Source organism: Mytilus galloprovincialis, chromosome 1 (assembly GCF_965363235.1).
Source record: "Mytilus galloprovincialis chromosome 1, xbMytGall1.hap1.1, whole genome shotgun sequence".
In the NCBI taxonomy this organism is placed as follows: Eukaryota; Metazoa; Mollusca; class Bivalvia; order Mytilida; family Mytilidae; genus Mytilus; species Mytilus galloprovincialis.
In genome coordinates, this window is record NC_134838.1 from 83,279,173 (window position 1) to 83,294,128 (window position 14,956).

Genomic DNA, 14,956 nt, shown 5'->3' on the forward strand with positions numbered 1-14,956 from the left:
ACAAATCGTAGACGGGAACATATGCAACTTGTTTCATACGATCGTGATAGTATGCCTGTTAAGCTAAACATCTCGTCAGTACATCTTTGTGTTTTTGACTATTGACAGTTTGGTATCATGGTGGACTTTTTCATCAATTTGTCTATAATTGGTGTTAGTATTTGTTAACTATGAGTTATACAGTACCTCTCAATTGACATGCATGGATTGTTCGATTGCTGGATCATTAAAGATTATTCACATTGCTGTTAAATTCATACTGGCATCAAATACCATATTAGTTTGCTAATATACTTACCGTTGCTCCATCCCCCTTGAATTTAAAATATTGAGAAGAAAATTTCATCAACAAATAAAATGTTCATTCCTTTATAATTTGTATTGGCTAATATTTGTACCTAAATGTTTAATTTTATCAAAGTTAACCAAGGATGTTGGTGACTTTATTTTAGCTTGGACCTGGTCACCAAATATGATGGAACAATTGTCGAATTACCGTTTATCTATGATTTGTAGTTGTTTAGATCTGGAAACAAACGCAAAACGGTCGCATGTGTGAAGTTAATACAAAGTGGACTTCATTTCTCTAGGATTCTAGTAGCTTAGAACTACGGTATAAACAAGGGTCTATTGTAAGCATAATAAATAGAAGATTACAGAGAGACATTGCGTTCATACCTCTTGTAGCGTCAACTGAAAGGCATAACAAAAATGAAAGGATATTCCTAACATGCTTTTGACCGATATTAATTCATTTGTATTAATAATGAATGAAACAAAACTAATTTCTCACACAGATATTGCTTGTAAATTCTTTTCTCTACTAGGCGTTGCTTAAGGTTGAATCATCTTATAAAAATGTTGATTTCAGTTTAAAAAAAAAGATATTTGAATTCGTGAGGTAATGTAATTATTATAGATAACTTGTTTGGAGGGTTTACTGTGTGCGGTAATATCGTGATGTCTCGTTCCTAATCTTCAAATATATGTAAATGGGTTTACTTAAAGTTTCTACAAAGTTATAAATGTTTGTTGTATATTATCTTTAGTTTAATAATTTAATATCTTGGACTTAATTTGGATTAATATTAATATTCTAAATGGAAAATGTTCAAGTACTTTGCTTTCTGTTTACTGAAGTAGTTTACTATTTTGTTAAAAGTAGTTATAATTTGTACTTCAAAGAACACATACTTTGAACTGTCAAAACATTAATTTCATTAAACTATGATTGTATACTGATGTCTTTTAAAACTTTTGAACAGATTTTGTTTTAGTACTATTTATTATATGTACGCGATGTATAAATTCTGAAAACCAAATAAACCCAACAACAGACAAGTTAAAAAAAAATCCCTATATCTTTCATCTTAGTATCTTTATATATATATATATATATATATATATATATATATATATATATATATATATATATATATATATATATATATATAATTTGTTCGTTTTGACAACCGATAAACATTCTTTTATGTGTATTTGAATTGATATTACATATCATTTATCTTACAACATAAATGATAGTATATGTCATCAGATGGAACTGTTTTTATTTAAGAGCAGGACAGAAAAATTAATAAGGTATTATGAGTGGTGGTTTCTGTATGATACGATGGGCGAAAAATAAATTAGTTTTGTAAGCACTTGAATCTCTCCCCTTTTAAAAATTGTCTATATTGTTAACTATTTCGAATGTTTGTTTTAAATAGAATAGCTGCAACAGTCTCAGATATCGTTTGTTTAAAATATGTTGTTATTACAAAACTCCAACAAAAGATGCCATTTAGGCCTGTAGCCAGGAATTTCCAAGGGGGGTTATTTGGACATACGAATTCGACTTTAACAGTCACAATTAGAACAGAACGTTAACTTTAACGGTGTTAATTTGTTTTCAAAGGGGGGTTCGTCCGAACCCCCTGGCTACGGGTATGCCATTTCCGTAATGTGAATCAACCAACTCTTATATGTTGTTATAATTGGTGATGATGATTATGGTGATGATTGGAGCTATTAATGACCTGACTGCCGATTGTTGAGCATTGAATGTTATATGTTGCAGTTGGTCAGGAACAGGTGGAGAGCGCCATTTTAATAGGCAGTCATCTTGGTTTACGTGAGTAGTTTTGATTTGAGTCTTTCTTAGTATTTTATTTATGGTTTTTTTATGTTGACTCTACAACAGCTGATTTCAGGGCCAGTGTAATCAGCTGGGCAGCCTGTCAACCACGACAATGTACTGCTGGTAGTTGAATCATTGGTTCCGTAGTAGATGACTGCAACTGCAAAAAATAGATATCTTGGCAGCATATGACATTCACCCATCCACAACGGGTTTAAGAGTGACGCTAACGTGGGTTAACTGATCGGGCGCCTGATTAACTAGTTTGTCGTTGAACAATCTGAGCAGCGTAACATGTTGTATTTAACATATAATCAGAAGCTGATCCACCACGTCCTTCAGTTGTATGGACTGGGGTATGACTGATTGAATCTGATGTATAATTGGTGTATAATCCTTTTTGTATTCATACCCAGAAAACAAGCTGCAAAATGCTATCCAATTAACATACACAAAATGAAAACCGATGAACTAACCATAAAATGATAATCATTTAATAAATTATTAAATAAGAGCCAAAAACCCGCAGAATGATTACCAAATAAACACAAAGTTTAAACCAAAAAATTAGAGCCACTACACTAAATAACAAAATGATATCCAATAAATCTACGACTACTATAACACAGTAATAGCTGTTTCAAAGTGGTAGGCAATTAACTAAACACACAATTGTAGTCAATAAACCAGTTGTCAAATAAACAACCAAAGATTTGTATTTATAGTAAAATCTATACAAATCCTTGAACAGACTAGCCATAAAATGATAAGCAAATCAACAAACTACAAAATGTAAGCCAATTAACTAGCGGCAAATGATAACCAATAAACACACACAAAGAATAGCACTGAACAAACCACAACAGCATAGCCAATGAATAAACCACAAAAGGATAAACAATTTATAAATCTATTCACAAAAGCCACAAACATAGGGATAAACAATAAACAATCCACAAAATGAAAGCCGATTACCTATAAACCAACTACAATCAAGATAACCAACTGATAAAGATAGTAAAAGCTAATAAAAAGTCTGAATTATGTTTTCAGTTCATCGCAAAAGGTCTTCTAACAACGCCAATGAAATAATATTCAGAATACATAAAGAAGAGGTACATCACAACTATTGCACACAGGGAATGTGCACGTTACATGTCGTTGCATTAGTAAAATAGTTATTAAAGATACCAGGCTTATAATTGAGTACGCCAGATGCGCGTTTCGTCTACACACGACTCATCAGTGACGCTCAGATCAAAAAAGGTATAAAGCTAAACAAGTACAAAGTTGAAGAGCATTGAGGACCAAAATTCCCAAAAGTTGTGCCAAATGCGGCTATGGCAATCAATCTATGCCTGGGAAAACCCTTAGTATTTAAAAAAAACATACTTTTGTAAGCAGGAAATGTTATAAAAATGACCATATATTAAAGATTGCATATTTTGGCGTTAATATTGATTCACTTATAGGGTCTTTGCATCGGAACTAAACACATTTATTCTTAATAAACCAGTTGTTGGCATGACACGGGTTATGTTCTTCTCATATATGTTATGATGGAATAATACTAAACCCCTCACGGGGAGGATTGTGCTTGATATTCATATGATGAAGACATAATTTTTCAATCAGTTTAATTTAGGTCCGGAGCTGGCATGTCAGTTAACTGCTAGTAGTCTGCCGTTATTTATGTATTACAGTCACTTTGTTTATTTTCTTTGGTTACATCTTCTGACATCAGACTCGGACTTCTCTTGAACTGAATTTTAATGTGCGTATTGTTTTGCCCCTGTCCCAAGTCAGGAGCCTCTGGCCTTTGTTAGTCTTGTATCATTTTAACTTTTAGTTTCTTGTGTACAATTTGGAGTTTAGTATGGTGTTCATTATCACTGAACCAGTATATATTTGTTTAGGTGCCAGCTGAAGGACGCCTCCGGGTGCGAGAATTTCTCGTTGCATTGAAGACCTGTTGGTGACCTTCTGCTGTTGTCTGCTCTATGGTCGGGTTGTTGTCTCTTTGGCACATTCCCCATTTCCATTCTCAATTTTATATAATTGATATTCATGACAACACCCAAGTGCTGACTACTGGGCTGATAAAAGTATGGTTTGATGTACATTTTAAATTTGAATTTTGAATATTTTTGAATATAAGTTAAAGCACGTTCTGTTAATTTAGAATAATGAGTTCAAAATTACACAATCACAGGAAGTCTCAAGTTGATAAATAGTATCAAACTTCATGAGTCACTTGTGTAATTAAATAAACCTTCAATTTATTCGATTTTAAAAGTTAATAAAATATGCGCTAGTTTAAATCAATTTATAAACGAAGGGAAATGGATAAACTTATTGTTAGCAAATAATTGAAATTTTGTGAAAATATTTATACAAATTTCTGTTGTGTTTTAAAAATAAACTTTAAATCGAGTTAATATATTAATTTCATAAAATCAGTATAGACTTCATACAAGTTAATCAAGACATTCATTTGAAATTTCTATAAAAAGACCGTGAAAAATATGGGGGAATTTCACTGCATTTCTTAGCACTGTTTGTTATGGCAAAGTCTATCAGATCCAATCTCCTGTTAGTCAAAGAAAGGTCGATAATACAATGGCCAAAAGGGGGGAAAAAAGACAAAAAGACTAATATAAGTCACCTAAACACAGCACAGAAAACTAAATATTGAGCAAAACTTACCCTACCAAAAACTGCTTCTCTATGAACATTTCCATTTTAATGAAGTATAATGTATATGTGCCGACCAAATTCATCCCCTCAAGTAGATATTTTCTGCCTTGATATTAAGGTAAGGCATAATTAACGTCCTGTCATGACAGCATTACACTGCAATTGGAGAGAATTTCTGCTTGCAGCAATAACATATACCAAGACTTTAAAACAAAAGCAATTGGACGGAATTTTAAGTTATCACAACTTAAGGTCAAGATACATTACCAGAAAATGGAATATGTCACAGATTTTAGTATAATTTTGTATGTACAACTTGTTGAACAGAAAACACAATCCTTCCTTAATGAAGTCTTTCAAATTATCTTACCATTTATATAGACTAGAGGCTCTCAAGCCCTGTGTCGCTCACCTTGGTCTATGTGCATATTAAACAATGGACACAGATAAATTCATTACAAAATTGTGTTTTGGTGATCATGATGTGTTTGTAGATCTTACTTTACTGGACATTCTTCTTGCTACAGTTATCTCTATCTATAATGAACTTGGCTCAGTAATTACAGTGGAAAATATATTCTACAAATTCACAAAAATTTACAAAAATTTATGAAAATTGTTAAAAAATGACTACAAAGGGCAATAACTCCTTAAGGGGTAACTTGACAATTTTGGTCATGTTGACTTATTTGTAGATCTTACTTTGCTGAACATTATTGCTGTTTACAGTTTATCTCTATCTATTATAATATTCAAGATAATAACCAAAAACTGCAAAATTTCCTTAAAATTACTAATTCTGGGCCAGCAACCCAACAACAGGGCAGATAGATCTTGACCTGATAAACAATTTATCCCTTGTCAGATTTGCTCTAAATACTTTGGTTTCAGAGATATAAGCCAAAATCTACATTTTACCCCTATGTTCTATTTTTAGCCATGGTGGCCATTTTGGTTGGTTGGCAGGGTCACGCCACACATTTTTTAAACTAGATACCCCAATGATGATTTTGGCCAAGTTTGGATTAATTTGGCCCACTAGTTTCAGAGAAGAAGATTTTTGTAAAAGATAACTAAGATTTACGAAAAATGGTTAAAAATTGACTATAAAGGGCAATAACTCCTAAAGGGGTCAACTGACCATTTCGGTCATGTTGACCTTTTTGTAAATCTTACTTTGCTGAACATTATTGCTGTTTACAGTTTATCTCTATCTATAATAATATTCAAGATAATAACCAAAAAACAGTAAAATTTCCTCCAAATTGTCAATTTAGGGGCAGCAACCCAACAACGGTTGTCTGATTCATCTGAAAATTTCAGGGCAGATAGATCTTGACCTGATAAACAATTTTACCCCTGTCAGATTTGCTCTAAATGCTTTGGTTTTTGAGTTATAAGCCAAAAACTGCATTTTACCCCTATGTTCTATTTTTTGCCATGGTGGCCATCTTGGTTGGTTGGCCGGGACACCGGACACATTTTTAAAACTAGATACCCCAATGATGATTGTGGCCAAGTTTGGTTTGATTTGGTCCAGTAGTTTCAGAGGAGAAGATTTTTGTAAAAGTTAACGACAACGGACGACGTGATGAGAAAAGCTCACTTGGCCTTTTAGGCCAGGTGAGCAAAAACACATAAAAACGATATATTTCTTTCTTTAAATCTTCAAATCTCCAATTTACAACCAAAATATTTTTCTTAGAGCTGACCATTGAACCAAAATCAGGTCAAGGTAAGACAACCCTGCCAGACAAACATGCTCACCATACAATAATTTCATACACCAAATATTGTTGAATTAATGCTTATTGTACCTAACAATAGACCTTACCATCTTAAAATTGACTAATGAACCATGAAAATAAATTTCAGGGTCAGATGAACTCTGCTAGACAGACATGAGTACCTACCAATCATAACATAATTTTGTATAGTACTAAGTATAAGTATAAGTATTATACATGTCTGTATTAATGTTAATACTTATATGCTTATATAATCTGTAAAATGGACCAGATAACGAAAACCTAACATACACCATTGAACCATGGAAATGAGGACAAGGGCAAATGTAAACTGCCATTTAGATATGTACACCTTACAATCATTCCATTCACCAAATATAGTGAACCTACTGCTTGTAGTATCTGAGGTATGAACCACTTAAACTCAACTTTAATCAAAATGCATGAAATGATGTAGAGGTCAGGTGAACCCTGTCTGAAGGACATATAGACCTTACGAGCATCTAATATACCAAATATATTCATCTAATTACTCATGAATATATCATGAAAATGAGCCAAGGACATTTGACATATGACAGAATAAAACTTTGTAACATAACAAATCTGTATAGGAGGCATGCAGTGTCTTACTGCACGCAATACAAAAACTTTAGCTTTTTTTACATGTTTTCGTCTGATGGGTTTGAGCTTTTTGTTTTGCCATTTGCTTAGGGACGTTCAGTTTGGGAATTTTCTCTGAGTTTGGTATCTTTATTATTAAACTTTGCATAAACTCTCTTACAGCAAAAATTGATAGTAAGTTAAATTAAAATGTTTACAACTTACTATTATTTTTCACTTGAGATTTTTTGTGGGGTATCTCATAAAGAGGTCTCTTAACCCAATAGCTCCAACAGAACTTTTGTTAGCTGCAGCCATATTAATTATGTGTACTGGGAAAAAAATTTAAACAAACTAAGGAAATTGAAGGTTATGTCAAAACAAACAAGAGGCTCTCAAGAGCCTGAATCGTTCACCTTAAATTTTTTGCTTAAATCTTCCATCAATGATTATTTTGGGTTTTCAATTTATATAAATGGTTCTTCGATTCTGTCATATCTTCTTCAAAAGCAAAAACAAGAGTGGACACACTGAAATGTCTCGTTTGTCTCGTGTTCATAATATAATTTATGATGAAAGTATAAAAAAACATTGTATACCCCAAGCATTACATTAAATTAACTGTACTTGAGATGAAGGCGAGATAAACCCTTTCAGACATAAATGTAGTTCATACACTCATTCCATACAACAAATCGAGTTTACCTATTGCTAAAAGTATCTCAGAAATAACCTCATAAAAAAATAACTTTGACCAATGAACCATGAAAATTAGGTCAAGATCAACTTACACCTACTAAACAGACATACACACCTTACAATTATTCCCTACACCAAATATAGTTCTACTATTGCTATAGTATCTGATAAAAAGACCAAATCATTGATGATTTAACATTGACCAATGAACCTCTATTTTTAGCTATGGCAACCATATTTTTTGACAAAACAGAAAATAAAACACAAACTTTATTCTAGACACCTTAATGATAATTCAGCTTAAGTTTGGTGGAAATTGGTTCAGTAGTTTCAGAGTAGAAGATTTTTTAAAGTTAGCAAATATGATGAACAAATTGTGTAAAATTGTCATTAAAGGACAATAACTCCTTAAGGGGTCAATTGACAATTTTGGTAATATGAGCTTATTTGTAGATCTTACTTTGCTGAACATTTTTGCTGTTTACAGTTTCTCTTTATCTATAATAATATTCAAGATAATGACCAAAAACTGCAAAATTTCCTTAAAATTACCAATTAAGTGGCAGCAACCCAACAATGGGTTGTTTGATTCTTCTGAAAATTTTAGGGATGATAGATCTTGACCTATTGAACATTTCTACCCCATGTCAGATTTGCTCTAAATGCTTTAGTTTTTGAGATATAAGTCAAAAACTGCATTTTACACCTATGTTCTATTTTTAGCCATGGCGGCCATGTTTTTTGATGAAATGGGAATTAAAACACAAACTTTATTCTAGATACCCTAGGAATCAATCAGATGAAGTTTGGTTTGAATTGGTTCAGTAGTTTCAGAGGAGAAGATCTTTGAAATAGTTTAAGACGACGACGACGACGACGACGGACGACGACGGATGCCAAGTGATGGCAAAAGCTCACATTTCTTTTTAGGAAAGGTGAGCTAAAAATTAACAACCTCTCGTGATTCGAAGCTTTGTCAGTTTGGGTCCTTCAATGACCTCCTTAGTTAGACAAAATGATGAATGAACATTGCCCACTATTTATATAGTGGTAAAAAAATAAATACTATAAATTTAAAAAACTAATGTTTTATTACTCCATGTAGCTACTCTCATACAAACTTATATTTAACAAATCTACATAAAACAAATGACTGAGACCAAACAATTAACAATATCACACAATTTGTTCCTTCATTGCATTAAATCATTGTTATAATATATGTACAGTAAAAATACTTTTGTGACATTTAATAAACTGTAAATAACTTCTCTCCCAACTGAAAATTGCACAAGAAATGTGCCTCACATGAATCGTGTGGGTAAATAAGCCATATATAGTTTTTCCACTTAGACTATCATCAGAAGTTTTCAAAATGAATGTGAGTAATGATGTGATAAATGAAATGAGGAAAATAAAGAAATTGCATTAAGGATGTATTCTTCTGACTTTTCAGTCTCGTTCAGTCTCTTTGAAATCTTGTTCTTAATTATTTTCAAATCATGTGATACAAGTGAAAAATATTAATGAATTTTAAAAATTGTATAATCAAACATAACTCTGTGAAAAAATTGTGTATTTACAACGAACGTTTTTGAGTAATCCAGTTTTCAAATTTTACGACCAATCAAGTCAGTATTTTTAGCCAATGTTTTGAGAAAATGGGTGATGGATACAAAAAATGATTTTACAAGAATCATGTACATCCCATATCATTTTGGTCTTTTCAAATTTCTTAGATGTGTATTTTTTCAATCATTTATAACAAAAAAGTTGAAATAATATGCATTATGTTCTTAAAACTGAGAAAAATCACAAAAATAGAAAATTGACAGCATGGTAAATTTTACACAAAAAAGCGTCAAAATATGATAAAACTTTCTTATATTAACACCTACCTATAGTTTTTTTAAGTAAAATTTATTCAGATTGGTCCGCTTCATCTTTATAGAAAGTATGAGAAAAAGTTGAATTGTGGAACTGTGATTTTTTTTTGTGATAATAGCCCCAAAATAGGTAAAAATCGATGAAAAATGGGAAAATCATCAAAATTGGGCATTTTCAAAGGGCTGTAGCAAAAAACGAAGTTCACCACCATATGATTTTTTCTTTACCAATTATTTTGTTACAGTCTTATAAACCCCAAAATCAGGTTAAGAAAAAAAGTTTAATTCTAGAAATTTTTGGCTCCTCAGAGGTGTACATCCTTAAGGCAACATGAAACAATCTGGATTTACATAGACTTTTTACTGGACTTTTGATACTCAAATCAATTTTGATATGCAATCTTAAATATTGTATTATTTGTTTCTTTGGTTCTGGATTTTGGCAAACAGAAAGATTTTTATTTCATTAATTTTATAAAAATTTCAAATAAAAACTTTGCTCTTAAACGCTGAATACTCCTGTCTGTGATGAGGAATAACATCAACAACATTTCTTATAATAATGCAACAAGCTGTTCATTGTTGCTAAAGCAACACATTGAATTTTAATACAATATTATCTGACCTGGCTATTGCATTTATGCCCTTAACTATGTGCAAATATGCAAAATTCTAAGGGCTTAATTTCTCTGAATAAAAATTCATGGATATAAACATAATTATGGAGTAATACAAGGCTGATGCATAAATATAACATGAGTTATTCTTTTGTTTTCATAAATGAAATCAGTAACACTAGTATTTGCTGAAAATGGTGGAATATTTACTACTGTGCATGAAAATTTTCATTGAAGAGAGAAAGAATTGCCTATTGTTACCCTGTAATATCATGTAAGCAACAAAAGAAAGCACAATAAATGTGAAATCTAAGCAGACTAGAATTGGTATTTGATTTTTGATTTGATTGTTAAGGTAGAATAGAAGTATTTACAAGAAATAATAGAATTTCAAATTTTCTCTGCTAAAATATAGCTTATTTCATGTCTGTCTGTAATTTTGGCATTTTATAAGGATATACAAAGACTCTGGATAAAAGATTGATACTCACTTCAAAGTGACAAGAAGGAAAACTAAATAAGATATCACTTACTAAAAACTAACAAATATTAAATGCAAAAATTAGGTTTGCTAAACTTTTCTTGAGACTTTATAAAATTATCTCCCCTTATATATTAAAGTTTTGGATAACCACTATAATTAAATTGATATAAGATTTGATAGCATCTCCATATTAAAATTTTCTTATTTTTCTTAGTAAAAATTTACAAAGATCATTAATAGAATACTCTCACGCTACCATAACTATGGATTTAATATTATTTACATTTGATTAAAAATAACAGCTATAACTCACAGTGTAGATACTATTCTGTACGCTATCTGGAAGTCGCGATTTTCAAAAAGAGAACTTTTTGGATCACATTTTAAATTTGATGGATATACTGAATTAAACGGTAAATTGATCATCTGTACATTGCTTAATGATTAATTCAGCCGACATTGATATTCTCAAATGGTTTAGAATTAAATTCAGCGCATTCATTATTCGTAGCCTTGCCTTAATCAAGAGATTTTCAAGTGCATCACTAAGGAAAATCAGTCGGTGGACCTAAAAACAATCTTTTTACCTTCTTAGTGTACAAATTACCGTAAACACCCGATTTAATTAACTAAATTAAGTATATTTCAAGTAGTGGTAAAAGTTTCAACCAGATCTTTGAAGACAGAAATAAGAAAATTACACTTGTTTGAATTTCTCACTGTACGATCAGTCTCGCTTGTATATTTTGTGAATGTATGATCAGTCCTTATTTCACTGTATTCTAGTGGTGATTTCAAAGTTATTTATGATACATTATAAGGTGGCATTTTTCTAAATAACACAAATAGATTTCAATAAATTCACATCCTGAAAACTTATGAAACATGTTTTAGCTTGATAGGGTGTACTTGACTTACTACATTAAGTATAAGGATGTTTAAATGTTGCTAAAATAAAAGGTAGGTTTGTTGTATATATGAGTTTCAGAAATGTCCTCCGTTATACTTAAAATTGTACAAATACACACAGATTTAATTAATATTGTTATACAAAAACGTTTTAATGGTTGCACCAACCTCAACCTACCAACCGATTTTTTCTGTGGAAAATCCTGGTATAAAGGGTGAAAGTACATAACAAATTATTATCATTTCCACAAGTTGCCACGCAATCAACAAATGCAATCAGTACAATGACATATATGGATTAACCCAGAAATCGCTTTAAGTAAACTGATAAAATCCGTTTCATTTTAAATTCATTCGATATTGATACAGGTAATGATTTCTGTAAACTTGCCCAAATTGTATCACATGAATTATCCCCCTTCGCAAAGCTTTCTTTATCCATTTTTTGTAATTTTAAAAGAGACAAGCTTGATGTATGTTATCATCAATTGGTCAACGGCGGACGGTGAAAATAGTCTTTAACTAGAGGGTCCAAGGACCCTGTGTCGCTCACCTGATATTTTTATTTACAATTGATGCATGATAAATGCAACTGTTGTACTGTCGTTTAGTTTCAGAGATATAATACTAAAAAGTGCGTTTGAAACCTATGTTTTATTTCAGCCATGTGGGCAGGCAGGGTCATCATACACAGGGGTCCCTGGATATCCTAGTGGAGATTTAAACCAAGTTTGTCTAAATTTGACAGTTGTTTCAGGGGAGAATTTTGTAAAATTTATCTAACGAGAAATGCAAAGTAATGAGAAAGTTGTGAAGTTGTTTTGTTGTTGCGCAACCCCCCCCCCCCCCCCCGCTCCCCCTTTGCCAAAAAAACCCAAAAAGGTAATAAAAAATTATCATATAAGGGCAATCTATCCTATTAATGATTTCTGCAAAATTCAGTTGATTGTGCAAGGGTTGTATAGCCAGCTGAGGTCGTTAAAAACTCTCTTTTGTTGTTGCAGATAGATCTTGACCTGATAAACAATTTTACCACATGTCAGATTTGCTCTAAATGCTTTGGTTTTTGAGTGATAAGCCAAAAACTGCATTTCACCCCTAAGTTCTATTTTTAGTCATGGCGTCCATCTTGGTTGGTTGGCCAGGTCACCGGACACAATTTTTAAACTAGATACCCGAATGATGATTGTGGCCAAGTTTGGTTTAATTTTGCCCAGCAGTTTCAGAGGAGAAGATTTTTGTAAAAGATAACTAAGATTTACGAAAAATGGTTAAAAATTGACTATAAAGGGCAATAACTCCTAATGGGGTCAACAGACCATTTTGGTCATGTTGACTTATTTGTAGATCTTACTTTGCTGAACATTTTTGCTGTTTACAGTTTATCTCTATCTATAATAATATTCAAGATAATAACCAAAAACAGCAAAATTTCCTTAAAATTACCAATTCAGGGGCAGCAACCTATCAACGGGTTGTCCGATTCATCTCAAAATTTCAGGGCGGATAGATCTTGACCTGATAAACAATTTTACCACACGTCAGATTTGCTCTAAATGCTTTGGTTTTTGAGTGATAAGCCAAAAACTGCATTTTAACCCTATGTTCTATTTTTAGCCATGGCGGCCATCTTGGTCGGTTGGGCGGGTCACCGGACACAATTTTTAAACTAGATACCTGAATGAAGATTGTGGCCAAGTTTGGTTTAATTTGGTTCAGTAGTTTCAGAGGAGAAGATTTTTGTAAAAGATAACTAAGATTTACGAAAAATGGTTAAAAATTGACTATAAAGGGCAATAACTCCTAAAGGGGTCAACAGACCATTTTGGTCATGTTGACTTATTTGTAGATCTTACTTTGCTGAACATTTTTGCTGTTTACAGTTTATCTCTATCTATAATAATATTCAAGATAATAACCAAAAACAGCAATATTTCCTTAAAATTACCAATTCAGGGGCAGCAACCTATCAACGGGTTGTCCGATTCATCTCAAAATTTCAGGGCGGATAGATCTTGACCTGATAAACAATTTTACCACACGTCAGATTTGCTCTAAATGCTTTGGTTTTTGAGTGATAAGCCAAAAACTGCATTTTAACCCTATGTTCTATTTTTAGCCATGGCGGCCATCTTGGTCGGTTGGGCGGGTCACCGGACACAATTTTTAAACTAGATACCTGAATGAAGATTGTGGCCAAGTTTGGTTTAATTTGGTTCAGTAGTTTCAGAGGAGAAGATTTTTGTAAAAGATAACTAAGATTTACGAAAAATGGTTAAAAATTGACTATAAAGGGCAATAACTCCTAAAGGGGTCAACAGACCATTTTGGTCATGTTGACTTATTTGTAGATTCTACTTTGCTGAACATTTTTGCTGTTTACAGTTTATCTCTATCTATAATAATATTCAAGATAATAACCAAAAACAGCAAAATTTCCTTAAAATTACCAATTCAGGGGCAGCAACCTATCAACGGGTTGTCCGATTCATCTAAAAATTTCAGGGCAGATAGATCTTGACATGATAAACAATTTTACCCAAGTCAGATTTGCTCTAAATGCTTTGGTTTTTGAGTTATAAGCCAAAAACTGCATTTTACCCCTATGTTCTATTTTTAGCCATGGCAGCCATCTTGGTTGGTTGGGCGGGTCACCGGACACAATTTTTAAACTAGATACCCTAATTATGATTTTGGTCATGTTTGGTTAAATTTGGCCCAGCAGTTTCAGAGGAGAAGATTTTTGTAAAAGTTAACGACGACGGACGCAGGACGACGGACGACGACGGACGACGCCGGACGACGCCGGACAACGCCGGACGACGCCGGACGCCAGACGCCAAGTGATGAGAAAAGCTCACTTGGCCCTTCGGGCCAGGTGAGCTAAAAATGTAATAGCTAAACAGATAACTGCAACGATACACTATTACAAAAAGCGAATCATGTATTGCTTTTTAGGCATTTGATTTTGAATAAGACTGACGGAACAAAAATACAATTATTTTGCCGTCTACAAAAATTATCAGAAATATATTTGTTTTGTCTGATGAAAGAAATTACACTTTATAGTTACCTGGACAGTTCATAAATTCACATAGTCATGTACTTCAAATTGCCGTTGTTTTTTTTTCAAAATCACGACTGGTCATACAGTCAAAAAATCTGAAATCGCTTCT